A 13,773-nucleotide genomic window follows, 5' to 3' on the forward strand; every position below is an offset into this window, starting at 1 on the left:
TGTGGTCATCACATCCGTCATACACAATCATCCTTCGCATCAATAATTCATCATGTACATTCACAATGGTATCAGACCGGGTACATCATCTAGTTACTTGAACAGACACTGAACATCAGTAATTAGCAATGTAAATCATCAGTACTTTTAGCAAAGTGCATATCACTTCCTCCATTCAGTGTGCTTTAAACTTCGCAACGGCATTACATTTGTATTCAGAATGGACTTTATATAAACCCTTCACCAATTTGCAGATTAATTAGCCTCTGTAAAATGCTGTTAATTTGTACCCAAACAGTAATGTATCAACATTTCACGATATGCATTACGTAGACCATTCTCTGCAGGCATATATCCACCATTTCCCTCAAGAATCCACTTACCAAATCTCGTGTGCTCCTCTGCACCTTGTAGACCCGGAAAATTGGACTTACTTTGCTTTTTTCTTATGCATCTTGTCCCTGTGTTCTCGACTCAGGTCTATTCAGATCTCTGGCCTGGGCACATGGCATTGAAAGAATTCTGGGTTAGGCTTGGTGACAGAGGACAATGGCAAAAAAGATACTGGTTCCAGACTCACATGTACCTCAGGGCCCTGGCGGACATCTGGACGTGGGGTTTAGGGCAAAGGTGGATTGGGGTTTGGGTTCTACTTTGCATCTTCAGACATAACCTTACTGATTTCCCGGTATTTCCCCTGAGGATGCCCTGGAATCCTCAGGGTCTTGTCAACAAGCCTAGAACAGGTCAGGGCTAGTATTTACAAACAGTGGGAGAGGACAGAAATGGGATAACGAAAACAGCGAGATGGATCCATCCCTCAAACCAGATGTGTCCTACAGACCATGTGTTACATATCACAGCATTAAATAGATATCAGGATCTCATTAATTTTGCCAGTAAAAGCAGCTTTACTTACATTTGCAAAACAACTTATTATGAGCTCTGTCATTAATTTCCCCTTAATGCTGATCCAAATTGGAGTATTCCCCTAGCCTCTGCTAAAAGCTGAGCATCATAAATAATTCTTCTGCATATCGCATTTAAAGTTGCATAGCTATAGAATACCTTTAAACTAGGATTAGATTTTCAATAATAGCATTGATAATAAAGTGAATGTGGAGTAAGGAGATTGGAATTTAACCATATGGGCCATATAGAGAAAACACATTTAATGAGCCAAATGTACTGTTTCTATGTGTTAACATTTTATGACTTTTTTGATCTGGAAGAGAACCGGGCAACATATTATTTGTTTCCCTGCAAACCACTTGGTTTCCATTGTTGAATACATTGCATGATTCAATGCATTATTGGTGTCCTCTCATACACCAATCTGAGTAGCACTCTGCACAGTCAGTATGCATTCCGCAGTCCCAATGCGTTGCCAGTAATCTCCGCATCTTACTTCACTGGAATGTCCTTGTATGATACTGGTTCATGGGATATCAAATTCTCTTATGCACACCTTTTCCCTCACATTCAAGATTCTCTGGTTCCATTCACTCTGTGGCTCAGCAGGTAAGTTTAGTTTAGTTTATTATTGTCATATATACCAAGGTAATTGAAAATCTTTTGTTGGCGGCTATCCAGTCAAAGAAATGAATACATGCTTACAATCAAGCTGTCCGCAGTGTAGATAAAGGGTAAAGGGTACAACATTTAGTGCAATATAAAATCTGATTAAATATGGTTCAAACGTTTCCAATTAGATAGATGGGAGGTCAGGATTGCAATCTAGCTGACGAGAGGACCGTTCAATTACCTGTTAACAGCTGCAAAGAAACTGTTGCTGAATCCTGAAGTATGCGTTTTTAAACTTCTGTACCTCTTGCCTGATGGGAGAGGGGAGAAGAGGGAGTGATTGAGGTGAGACTAGTCCTTGATTATGCTGGTGGCCTTGACAAGGCGTGAAGTGTGGATGGAGTCAATGGAATGGGGGATGGTTTGCATGATGATCTGGTCTCTGCAATTATCTTGCGGTCTTGGATGGTGCTGCTCCCAAACCAGGATGTGATGCATCTCAATAAAATGCTTCCTACGGCGCATCTGTAGAAGTTGGTGAGAATTGTTGGTCAATGTATACATACTGTAGGTGTATGTATACGTTAGTGTCTGTGTACTGCTTCAGTTCCTAAAGTCAATCACCGTCTCCTTTGCTTGCTGACATTGATGGAGAGGTTCTCGTCTTGGCAACAGGTTTCAAGGTTTTCAATCTCCTTTCTGTACTCCATCTCGTCATTAAAATAAACCCTCATTTTAACAGACCTCTTCATTTAAGTTATAGCGGATTGACCTACCAATAGCTGCCGCCCCACACCTGGCTCGCACCACCTTCCCGGCATCTTAAGTTGCTGAGTCGCTGACATCCTCCACAAGGTGCACCAACGGGCCCTTCCTCAACAGCTGCCGCACTGTGCGGTTGACATGGCATTTGTTGCGGCTCACATTGTAGGCCCTGGTCGACAGCGCTTTCTTCAGGCCACTGCCACCGACTAGGATGTGCTAGGTCACCGTGAGGCTCCCCCTCCCTCTCACCAGCTACCGCTTCTTCCAGCCTGTCATCACTTTGTCTTCGCCCCTCCCCCCCCACCCCACCAACGTCGCCTCCTCCTCTGGAGTCACCCACATACTCTCCTTTGGAGATATGGTGCAGAGAAGCAGCACGGCACCTATTTTTTAAGATGAAACAACACAGTGCAGGAGTAACTCAGCACACTGAATCAGTCTGAAGAAAATTCCCGACCTGAGAGGTCACCTATCCATGTTCTCCCGAGATGCTGCCTGACCCACTGAGTTACTCCAGCACATTGTGTTCCTTTGTGTATTAACCAGCATCTACGGTTCCTTGTTTCTACTACATACAATGATAATCCCTTACTTGATTATGGCGGACAATCGGCAACAACAGACACCATTCACCCCCACTATGGCCCGTTAAAACAAGGGTTTACTGTATTTGATATCCAGCCCACTATGGTCGTGTTGTCTGTGAATTTGTAAATTGAGTTAGATTGGTATTTGGTTGCACAGTCGAGTGTATAAGTAAGTTGATTGTTTAACATTATCACAGAGAAACAGGTAAATTGCTCATGAAGCCTTTCTTGCTACATGAGTCACCTCATCAAATATGAAGAAATTTGTATGCAGGAAACTCCCAAGTGCATCAGAGTGATTATTGCAAACAATTTGTTGTAGTGATTTTGATTGAGAAATAAACATTGGCTCGGCATCCTTCCTGAAAAAGATGCCATTAGACCTCTTCCGTTCAAGTGTAATGATTGATCTAAAAATTGTCAGCAGGGCCTGGATATTTAACAATTGTTTGAAATAGTAACGTGTCAGTTTGATTAAGACCCTTACCTTGAGATGTTTCCAATTAGGACATCTCTAAGTTGGTTTGTCAGTGACTGCAGGATATTGTTGTGGGTTCTTACTGAGAAAGTACTGCAGTGACTACATAATGTTAGGAATAATCAGTGAAGCCATCTCCCTTCGCATTTAATAGAGTTAGACATCTTTCATATAAGTAGCCATGACAGACTATTTGTTCAGGGTGATGCCTATGCAAATAATTGAAGCATTGAGAAAGAGGAAGTAGTATAATGGGTTAATAGCTGCAGTGACATGACCTGCTTCTGGGAAAACAGTGTTAGTGATAAGAATTTATTTTTGAAACACCGCAGATCATGATAAATTCCAAACAACAACTGTCGACCGAGCCAGTTAGAATGAGAGAATGCTGCATGCCTATTTGAAATACGCACCTTCAGCATTCTTCTCAGGAGTTTATGTCCATTTATCCACCACTGCAAAGTCTGCCAAATGAATTTTCACAGAAACATGTATCCAACTCAGATTCGGATTAGATTGTCGTATCGAGTTGGGTGCAGTGAAACACCTTGTTCCCATGAAAATCACCGAGTAAACAGCATACATATGGTATTGATAAACACAACAATAAATATTCGGACAAATGCAAAACAGCAGCATGATTATCGTGCAAAATCCGACAAGTACAAAATAATAATAAACTGCAACAACAGAATAAACGAATGAGATTATTCTGTAAGCAATTCTACAGTATTTGGATATAAAACACAGAACAATAGAACATATGAATAGGCCCATTGGCACATAATGTTTGTGCCAAAATAAACCAATCTCATATGCCTGCATATGATCTATGTCCCTCTATTCACTGCAAATCCATGTGCCATTCTAAAAACCTCTTAAATGCCACCATCCTATCTGCCTCTACCATCTGACAGCATGATCCAGACACTCACCACCCCGTGTGTAAAAAAAAACAACTTGCCCTGGACATTTTCTTGTTGCTCTCATCTTAAAACTATGCCCTCCAGTCTTAACATTTCCACCCTGGGAAAGTTTTGACTTTATAGCCCATCGATGCCTTTCATAATTTTACATACTTGTATAAGGTCTCCTCTCAACCTCCAGAGAAAACAAACCAAGTTTGTCCAACCTCTCTTTGAAGCTAAGACCCCCTTAAGCAGGCAGCTTTCTGGTAAACCTCTTCTGCACCCTCTCCAAAGCCACTGCTCCTTCTTGTAATGGGGCAACCAGAACTGTATGTCATAAGAAAAAAAAGTTAACTTTGGATCATTAATTTCAATTTATAGTCATCTTTGGATCATTAATTCCAATCTGGATTTGGTGAATGCATTCTTTTCCGTCCTTTACATTAAATAAACCCACAATTCTTCCCGCATTCAATCCTCTTGTTTCATTCATGCAATAACCTATCATTTGCTTTCTTACTTTGATTGCACATCCTCCAACAACACAAATATAGAAACATGATCATATTGAATGGCGGTGCAGGCTCGAAGGGCCGAATGGCCTACTCCTGCACCTATTTTCTATGTTTCTATGTTTCAAAGAAATTAGAGTAGACTCAGTGGCTACGAGTTCATTTTGCCAAACACATACTCCGTCTGTCAAGGCCTGCTGGATCTCCTAGTTGCTAACTATTTTAAATCCTCGTCCCATTCCCATACTGACATTTCTTTCCTTGGCCTCCTCCATTGCCGGAGTGAGGCCACATGCAAACTGGGGGAACACCTCATATTCCGCTTGGTTGGCTTACAACCCAATGATAAAAAAACATTGAATTCTCTCATTTTAAACTACATAATCCTCCCCCTCCTTCCCCCATATAAACCTTTCCCCTTCCCTTCCTCCCTGCCCTCTCCACTGTGCCCCACCTGAACTTGCACCTATTTCTCCCCTCCGCCTCTCATTCTTTCCTCCAGTTTAACAATTTGCAACACTTCAATCGTTTGTCTCACACCTTCTGTCTTTTCATTTCGGGCCTTTATCCAACCATCTGCTTATCAAAAACCCTCTTCACATATATCAACCTATTACCTGCCAGTCTTTGTACTGCCTCTCTTCCATGATCACTTCACTATAGGAACCCTTGATCTCGGGAGTTAGTCAGCCAGGCCAGGGTGAGGCAACTACAATCAGCAACAGAGATTCAGGACTGGAAAGGTCTGGATGGGCTGTACTGGTTTTTGACCCAACTGTTGTTAAATAAGGTCAACATATCTGCCTGCATATTTGTTTGAATATCCAGTATAAATTGTGACTGAAGCAGACTACAATGCTTCACGTTCGCACATCAAAACAGCTTGTTCAACAAAATACCAGTTCACAACCAGCAATCTTAGAGCTATTCCACAATGAGTCTTCATCTTCCAAAGGATTACTGAAAACAAAAGTCATTCCTTTTTGGCCATAAGGATCTTGTATGAAAGACATTGAGCTCATTTCAAGTTTTTCACAAATACCAATAGAATTCTATTGAAATTTCGAATTATTTTCTTACAAGAAGCATCCACTGTTACCGAGTCTTGATCCAAGTAGCCACTGCACTGATGGGGGATGGAATAATTCTAAACTGTTTTCTTTTAGATTGCCCAGCTTTAGAAATATTCTATCATGCTACAGACTCGGTTTAAGCCATATACCCTGTTGTAGTCTACTTTTTTTCAAATGTTAATCTGATGCATAGTGCATTAGGGTATTTACATTTGTTCTTGTTACTAGAACTGTCAGTAGTCTGTGAACCATCTGCAATACAATAATCATAATCATACTTTATTAGCCAAGTATGTTTTGCAACATACGAGGAATTTAATTTGCCATAGTCATACCATTAAAAAGCAAGACACACAAAATACATTTTAACATGAACATCCACCACAGTGACTCCTCCACATTCCTCACTGTGATGGAAGACGAAAAAAAGTTCAATCTCTTCCCTTCTTTGTTCTCCCACGGTCGGGGGCTTCGAGCCTTGACGGGACGATCTTGGCTCCCGTAGCCGGCAGTCGGGCTCTCCGCGATCAGGGCGATCAAGCTCCTGCATTGGGGAGATGTCAGCTCCCCGCACCGGCCGATCTGACCCCGGGTCGGGGCTGGTTGAACCTTCTGCATCGTTGGAGCTTCCCGACATCGGTCTCTACCCGAGACTGCAAGCTCATCGATGGTGAAATCCGCAGGCAAGGAATCAGCTCCATTAATAATGCTTTGAAAGCAACATGCCCATAATTCCATACCACATAAAAAACCTGGCCTCACCTGTGACTTAAAGGCTTAACGTACCTGTCTTGACTTGTTATCAAATCACCTGGAGATGCATTCCAGAACTAGATGCATCTTGCAAACAATTACTTTATATTTAAAATATTTGAATCTACTCCAAATTTTTTTTTTCCAGCTTTTTTAAAGATGTTAAATCATCATGTAAATAGGTTTCTTGGTTGCAGTACAATGTATCTAGCCTTGTAATGTTTCAATTCAATCTAAGCTGGCCAATTCATATTGAGCATTTACGTTTTCTCTGCCTTGTTTTCAGGATATAATCGTGTAATTAATAAAAGAACAATCATTCTTGAAACACCCCATTCCATATTATGAACAGTAAAGTTCCAAAATATTGCACCAAGCATTACCTGTCAAAGAGTCTAGTATATTTTTTTAATGAATTCTAAATCAATATGCATTTGACATCAGTTTAAACATTTTAAATATGAGAATATTAATATAGAACATTAGAAAATAACTTCTAACTAGCCTACCACATATAGGTTATCCGCTCCCGACATCAAATACTTGTTAAGTGAGGTCAACGTATCTGTCTGAATATCCAGTGTCGGTGGCGCAGCGGTAGAGTTGCTGCCTTACAACACCAGAGACCTGGGTTCGATCCTGACTACGGGTGCTGATTGTATGGAGATTTCATTTTCACCAATGTTATAATCCAATGAATAATGGCAGATCGTTTTTTTTAGATAGCAGGATTACAAGGGTATTGCAGAATATTAGAGTGCAAACCTATTACTTATACTTGTTGAAGCCTTGCCCATTTCCTGAATAACTATGAATTAAATGAAGTATATTGTGTTGTTCAAAGCCCTTTAGTCACAATGCTTCTGACTAAGTGACGAGTCATTCGGTCATTATGGAACTAAAGGAACTCTATTTTTAAGAAACTCATTTTTCAGCAATGTCAAATGAAAATTTTGACCAATGGCTATTGTAACACGACCCACTTGAAATGTGAATTGATATGACTGAAGAGGGGCTTTGTATATTGCCACTCATGAATAATCAGACTATGGAGGATTCAATGTTCTGATATAATCTGACACAAAACTCCTGATAATTTTGTAAAAGTCATTATCAGCCATGACAAGTATTGCTTGCTGTGAATTTGGCTGATATTTATTTTTGAGCCAGGCTCAGACCTTTCCATCAACTAATTATGATGAAAGGATTTTGCACAGGGAAAGTGTTTCCATAGTCTTTCCTGAATATCCAACTGCTATCAACAGTTTGTGTTTTTTTGTAGCAAGTACACAAAGTTAACTATGCATCTCACAAACACATCAACAGTTAACCACGTGCAATCCCATGCTCTTCATTCAAGACGGTCCCTTTTTACACTTACAACTAAACATCTAAGATTTCAAGTTCTGCTCAGGTTTCACGTGCATTCACATGACCAAGCTGCTGCCCGTCTGAATCATAACAGTCTTGCCTAACTGAAAGCTGTGCATACGACTGGACACAGACAGAGCCCTCTGCTAACAGTTGAAAATATAAATCTTTCAGAGAGCTTTGAAGACTTGTCGTGTGCCTGGGGGTAAAGTGGATTTGCACACAATGTTAAACAATGTGAGATCTGTTTTTGTGAGGACTTTCAACATTCACCCTGGAGTGAGCTCAGCCCCTTTACAAATTTGGTATCACAGAGCATCTGAAATTGGTTTATCATGTTATGAATGCCCCTTTAAACACTATCCCGAGGCAATCTATTTAAAGCGTCATAATAAGAAAGAGGCCATTTGGCCCACCGAGTCAGTTTACCATCAAAAACCCATTTACATTAATCCTACATGAACACCATTTCATTCGGCCCATTCTCCTCGGATTCTACTACTCAGCTATAGACACTAGGGCCAATTAACCTCAGGCTATGTGGGAGGAAACTGGAGAAACCCACATAGTCTTGCAGAATCTCACATAGTAACAGGAAGAACACGCAAACTCCACACCGACAGCAACAGTGTTGGAAATCGGGATTAAATCTGGGTCACTGGAACTGTGTAACAGCAGCTCTATTAGTTGTGCGGCCATGCTGCTCAAGGTTCCAGTTTCGGTCACAGAAATGGGATGATGGTTGTATATTTATCCTTCTCTTTGTGCCAAGACATTTGGCTTTTGATCTAGTGTAAAGCAATATATTTCTTCACTGCCAACCTCTTCCACCTACCTCGCCCCACCGCCTCCTTCCTTATCTTTCTTCTGGCTCCCTTGCCAAGGTTAATTTATAACATCCTCTCTAATCCTGCTTGTCCTAAATATTTCCCTGTATCTCAATTTCAAATATGTCATGTCATAGGTGAATAACAGTTATTTCTGATAATAAAGTCACCCTATGAACACGGGCATGCCAAAATTTGAGAGACTGTAGAGATACATACATACAAGGTCAGACTGGCTGTCTAATTGTTTTTATAGATATAACATATTCAATTTGGTTCATAGATTCTAAACAATGCACAGACCTGTATTATCCATGTATCCACCATCATCAGCATTTCCCAACACTGAATGTTTTCTTATGTACTGAGAAGTTTGGAAACAAAAGAATAACATGAGAAGGCAGTCGAGCAGACCACTTTTCGGGGCTTCTGCAACTGCGACTTCTTCCGCCCGAGTTGTGGGGTTGAAAATTACCTGGAGCAGGGCCTTACATCGCCCGGCACGGCTTTAAATGGCCGCGGGACTTGTTAGCGCCCGCCGGGGGCTCCAACACCAAGACCCGGAGCGTGGCCTTGCATCACCCGGCGCGGGTTTAATGGCCGCGGGACACTTACCATCGCCCGCCGGGGGCTTTGACTCTGACATCGGGAGAATGAGGAGTGCAGGGGAGAGATAAGACTTTGCCTTCCATCACAGTGAGGAGGAGATTCACTGTGATGGATGTTTGTGTAAATTGTGTTGTGTCTTCGTTCTTTTTCTTGTGTGTATGACTGCAGAAACCAAATTTCGTTTGAACCTCAATGAGGTTCAAATGACACAAATAAATTGTATTGTATTGAGCAGTGAACAACTTCATTGAAAAAGGCATTTTGTTTTTCTCCTCAATAGAAATTGAAAGTTAGACCTGATCACGAGTTCCATTCTGGCTGATGGGACTTGGAACCTACATTGGTTTATCACACTTTGTACTGCACCGAGAGTGAAGTTACACCACATAACAAGCTTGGGCTCAATCTAAATATGACACTAAACCTCAAAGTCTTATTTAGGCAGTCAAACTATTCTTACTATTCCACTAAGAGTTAAGCAGAAAAAGTTTGAGTGAAGTACAAATGGCAGCATAGACTAGTTGAGCCAAGAAGCCTAATTTTGTGCTAAGTATTCCAGATATAATTCAAGGAATCTCACCAAATGGTGTACAGATAGACGTGTTATGCATCATACTGCCCCCTGCTGATCATGGCAGAAAAGTTCAGAAAAGGAAAGTACTGTACACAAAGTTGATCCACTAGCTCCTGACCATATTATTATTCAACCCACCATGTCTGGAGGGCAGCTAATTGCAATTCAGTTGTTTTTGACATGTGAATTTAGTTTACCAGTCATTTATAAACCTCAGACTTTGGGAGGAGAGCAGAAGCACTTAACTGCAATGCAGACAGAAACAAGGAACTACTGTACACTTGCCATGGCAGGCAGAAGCCAAACAGGTCAGGACTTCCCAATGTTAAGGCAGCGGAAAATATGAAGAAAACTACAAGTTGGCATGCAACAACTGACTGAGACCAGAATCAAGTTACTGAACAGGCTGTGGTGTAATACAAGAAACTTCATTCCTTCTACATTCCACCTGAAATTAGCACCTCATGTGCAGTATGGCATGTCTAAATATGGCATATCAGTAAAGATCTCATATTCATACCCTTCATATTCTGCTTGACTAGCTTACAATCCAGTGGTATGAACATTGCATTTCTCAATTTCAGGTAATAATCCCCCTACCCCAGTGCACACACATTTCTCCCATCACCTCAGTCATCCTGAAGGTAGACATGTAGCGCTGCAGTAGCTCAGCGGGTCAGGCATTTGGAGAAAAGGGATGGGTGATGTTTCGACTCGTAACATGTTCCAGAGATACTGCCTAACCCATTGGGTTACTCCAGCACCATATGTCTATTTTTGGTATAAACCAGCATCTGCAATTCCTTTCTACACTACTCAGTCATCCTGATCCTCTCCCCATACACTCCATACACTCATTTCCCAGCCCGTGTCATATTTCCATTTTATCCCCCCTCATCCATGTACCCTTCGACCCACATCCCTCCCTGTGGCTTGACATTTCACTCCTCTTAGCTGACACACTTTTTGTCTTCTTTCCACCTCTAACCTTTGTCAATCATTTGATAATCACTCATCTCCACTGTATCCACCTATCACTTGCCAGGCTTTGCCCCATCCCTACCTCTCCTTTTCAGCTTTCACCCTCTTATGCAATCAGACTGAAGAGGGACCCGACCCAAAACGTTGTCCATCCATTCCCTCCGAAGATGCTGCCTGAAGCGCCAAGTTCCTCAAGCATTTTGCTTTTTGCTCAAGTTCAGACAGGAGCTGGTTCCCCTTTCTCTAAACCTGGCATCTATTCTAATTGCACTGAAAGTGTTGATAATTAGTACAGAACAACAGCCTTGAACACAGTTTGACTTTCACGCTGCCTAAGGCGCTAATTACTGTAGCAGTATCAGTTTGCAAACATTGATGGTTCTGCAAAATTCCAGAAAGACTTCATGAAAGTGAATTTCTTTGTAAACACACATTATGGTATAGAAAAAGCATTATATCACAGTACTGTGAGTAGTTTTATATTTTAATGCAAACTGGGAATTAATAATTAAATGAAAATAAATATTTTTGGAGAATGTAAAACAGCAAAAGGGGATAATAAAGTATGATATTAAAATATGAGGTACAAGGTAGACCGGAACAGTGCAGAAAGAGAACACAAGCCAAAAGAGACTGTGAAGAAACAAAAAAACTCAAATGCGAACAAGGCAGATAAAATGTGAGATATAATGCACATTGTACAATCCCTGTGAGCATCTTTCATTTTGCTCCTCTTTCCTACATTTTCCAACGACATTGGTCCCTCCAATTTACAGTACAAATCATAAGAAGTTTTTATATGCTGCAAGGCAATCTTAAATTTTCTGCACCAACAAACCATTTACGACAGCTGCCTAGCCCACGACGGAAGATTCCAATTGACTGTAGAACAGGAACTCATCTGGAGGGGGAAGCTGCCGAGAGCGGCTCCTGCTCTTCCCATAAACTGGAGGAGGGTGGAGGGCGCTATAACAAACGGCTTGTAAGAAACCAGGGTTTTATCTTCTTGAGGTCCTGCCCTCAATGTTGGCCGTAGGAGGCGCCCACAGGGCACACAGGCTGAAGGTGGCCGGGCGAGGAGAGGGTCAACGGTTCGCTGGACAATGTGGATGGAGGCCTTTATGGCCAGCTGCAGCTTGGACTTTGAAAATGGCACCAAAACCTGATGGGTCTCGCAAAATTGAAAGGCTACCCGCCGGGCCGCGTGGCAGAAGGCTTTCCGCCAGGCCGTGGACTGGGAATGCGGGCGGCCTTTATTGTGCTCCGTGGTCTCGATGCATCCCAGATGGTCGTGGAGACGACCGGGTCGGAGGATCCTTGCGGGTCAGAGCCCGGATCGGCAAGCGGCCGACAGAGCCTGTGGCTGGCACCTGGGAGCTGATGCAGTGGGGGTGGGGTGGAATTTGTGACTTTGTAAGCGCCCTTCATGGGCGACCACTGCATACCTTGGCACACAAAGAATTTCATTGTGACTTGTCACATGTGACAATAAAGTATTCATTCATATGGACTCTGGGCTGCTTCTACACATTTTGTACTTAATCTGGGATTGCATTTATGTATGGCAATAATCTTACTGAACTGTGCATAAAAATAACTTCTTTGTACCTTGGTACATGTAAAATAAACTATTGATATTATCCTTTATATTAACTAATTATTACCCAGCAAATGGCAACCATGTTGGTGAGGCATAAGACTAAACTTAAGTTCCAGTTGGGATTTCAGCACAAAACTAGAAGTAGAAATTCAAGTGCAGTCCAATGGCAGGGGTACTGTTGGGCAAGGTCCTGCCTACTGTACAGGTGGATGCAAAATAAACACAGATAGCAACACATGTACATGGAGTGGAAAAGAAATAATTGGCATAGAAAGGATAGACAGTCAAAGCCTTTTTATTAAGTTGGAAATGTCAAAGACGAGAGGGCATAGCTTTTAGGTGAGAGTGGCAAACTTTAAAGAAAATGTGCGGGGCAAGTTAGTTACACAGATTTGTGGATGCCTGGAACGCACTGTCCGGGCTGGTGGTGGAGGCAGAAACAAGAGTGGTATTGAAGAGGATTTTGGATAGCCATGTGGATATGTGAGGAATGGAGAGATATGAATGTAGGCAACAATTTATTTAACGTGCTATCATGTTCGGTATGTATATTACTTAGAAAGTGCCTAGCAGCATCGTCTGAGGAGCTAAATACCAAGGTATTTGAAAGGTATATTCTGGACAAGAGGAGAACAGAAAGAGTAAACGCAAAAGGGGCAATATTTGCATTAAGCCACAGCACGTGGGTAAGATTCTTAGTTGAGAACTAGTGCTACTAAAGATATTGTAGTTGGAGGTTTCAGTTGGGATAGTGAAATTCTAGAACACTTTAAAATTAAAAAGTAGTTATCTTAGCAGGCATACGCATGAATAAATCCCCAGGGCATAATGAGGTGTATTCCGGGGGACAAGGGAAGTTATGACTTTCTTTCGACAGGTGAAAGCTGCGCTGAATGCACTTAAATCATCAAGGCATCAAAAACTCTGACCCAATGTGGGTAAATGGGATTAGTTTAGATGGATGCAATAATGGGCAAGGATAATTTGGTACAACATAATTTAAAAAAACCTGCAAAAAAAACCAGAATAAATCTATTCCATCTCAATTGTAAATCATCTTCCATTTCCCATCCATCTCTACTGCTGAACTTTCTGAAGGAGCTTGTAATTTATATACCAAGCAGTGCAGAAATATTATGGGAAAATAAGCTATAGGGCTTTATACCATTATGGCAAGTAATATGTTTGCTGAAATTGCAATTGTAGCTCTA

General features: G+C 41.6%; 1 protein-coding gene across 4 annotated transcripts in view; it reads right to left on the reverse strand.

The window, feature by feature from the left end:
* pxn (paxillin) overlaps positions 1-13,773 on the reverse strand; it is a 132,014-nt gene that overhangs the window by 107,614 nt on the left and 10,627 nt on the right. The window lies entirely within an intron of this gene.

The sequence above is a fragment of the Amblyraja radiata genome, chromosome 25 (assembly GCF_010909765.2).
Source record: "Amblyraja radiata isolate CabotCenter1 chromosome 25, sAmbRad1.1.pri, whole genome shotgun sequence".
Lineage (NCBI taxonomy): Eukaryota > Metazoa > Chordata > Chondrichthyes > Rajiformes > Rajidae > Amblyraja > Amblyraja radiata.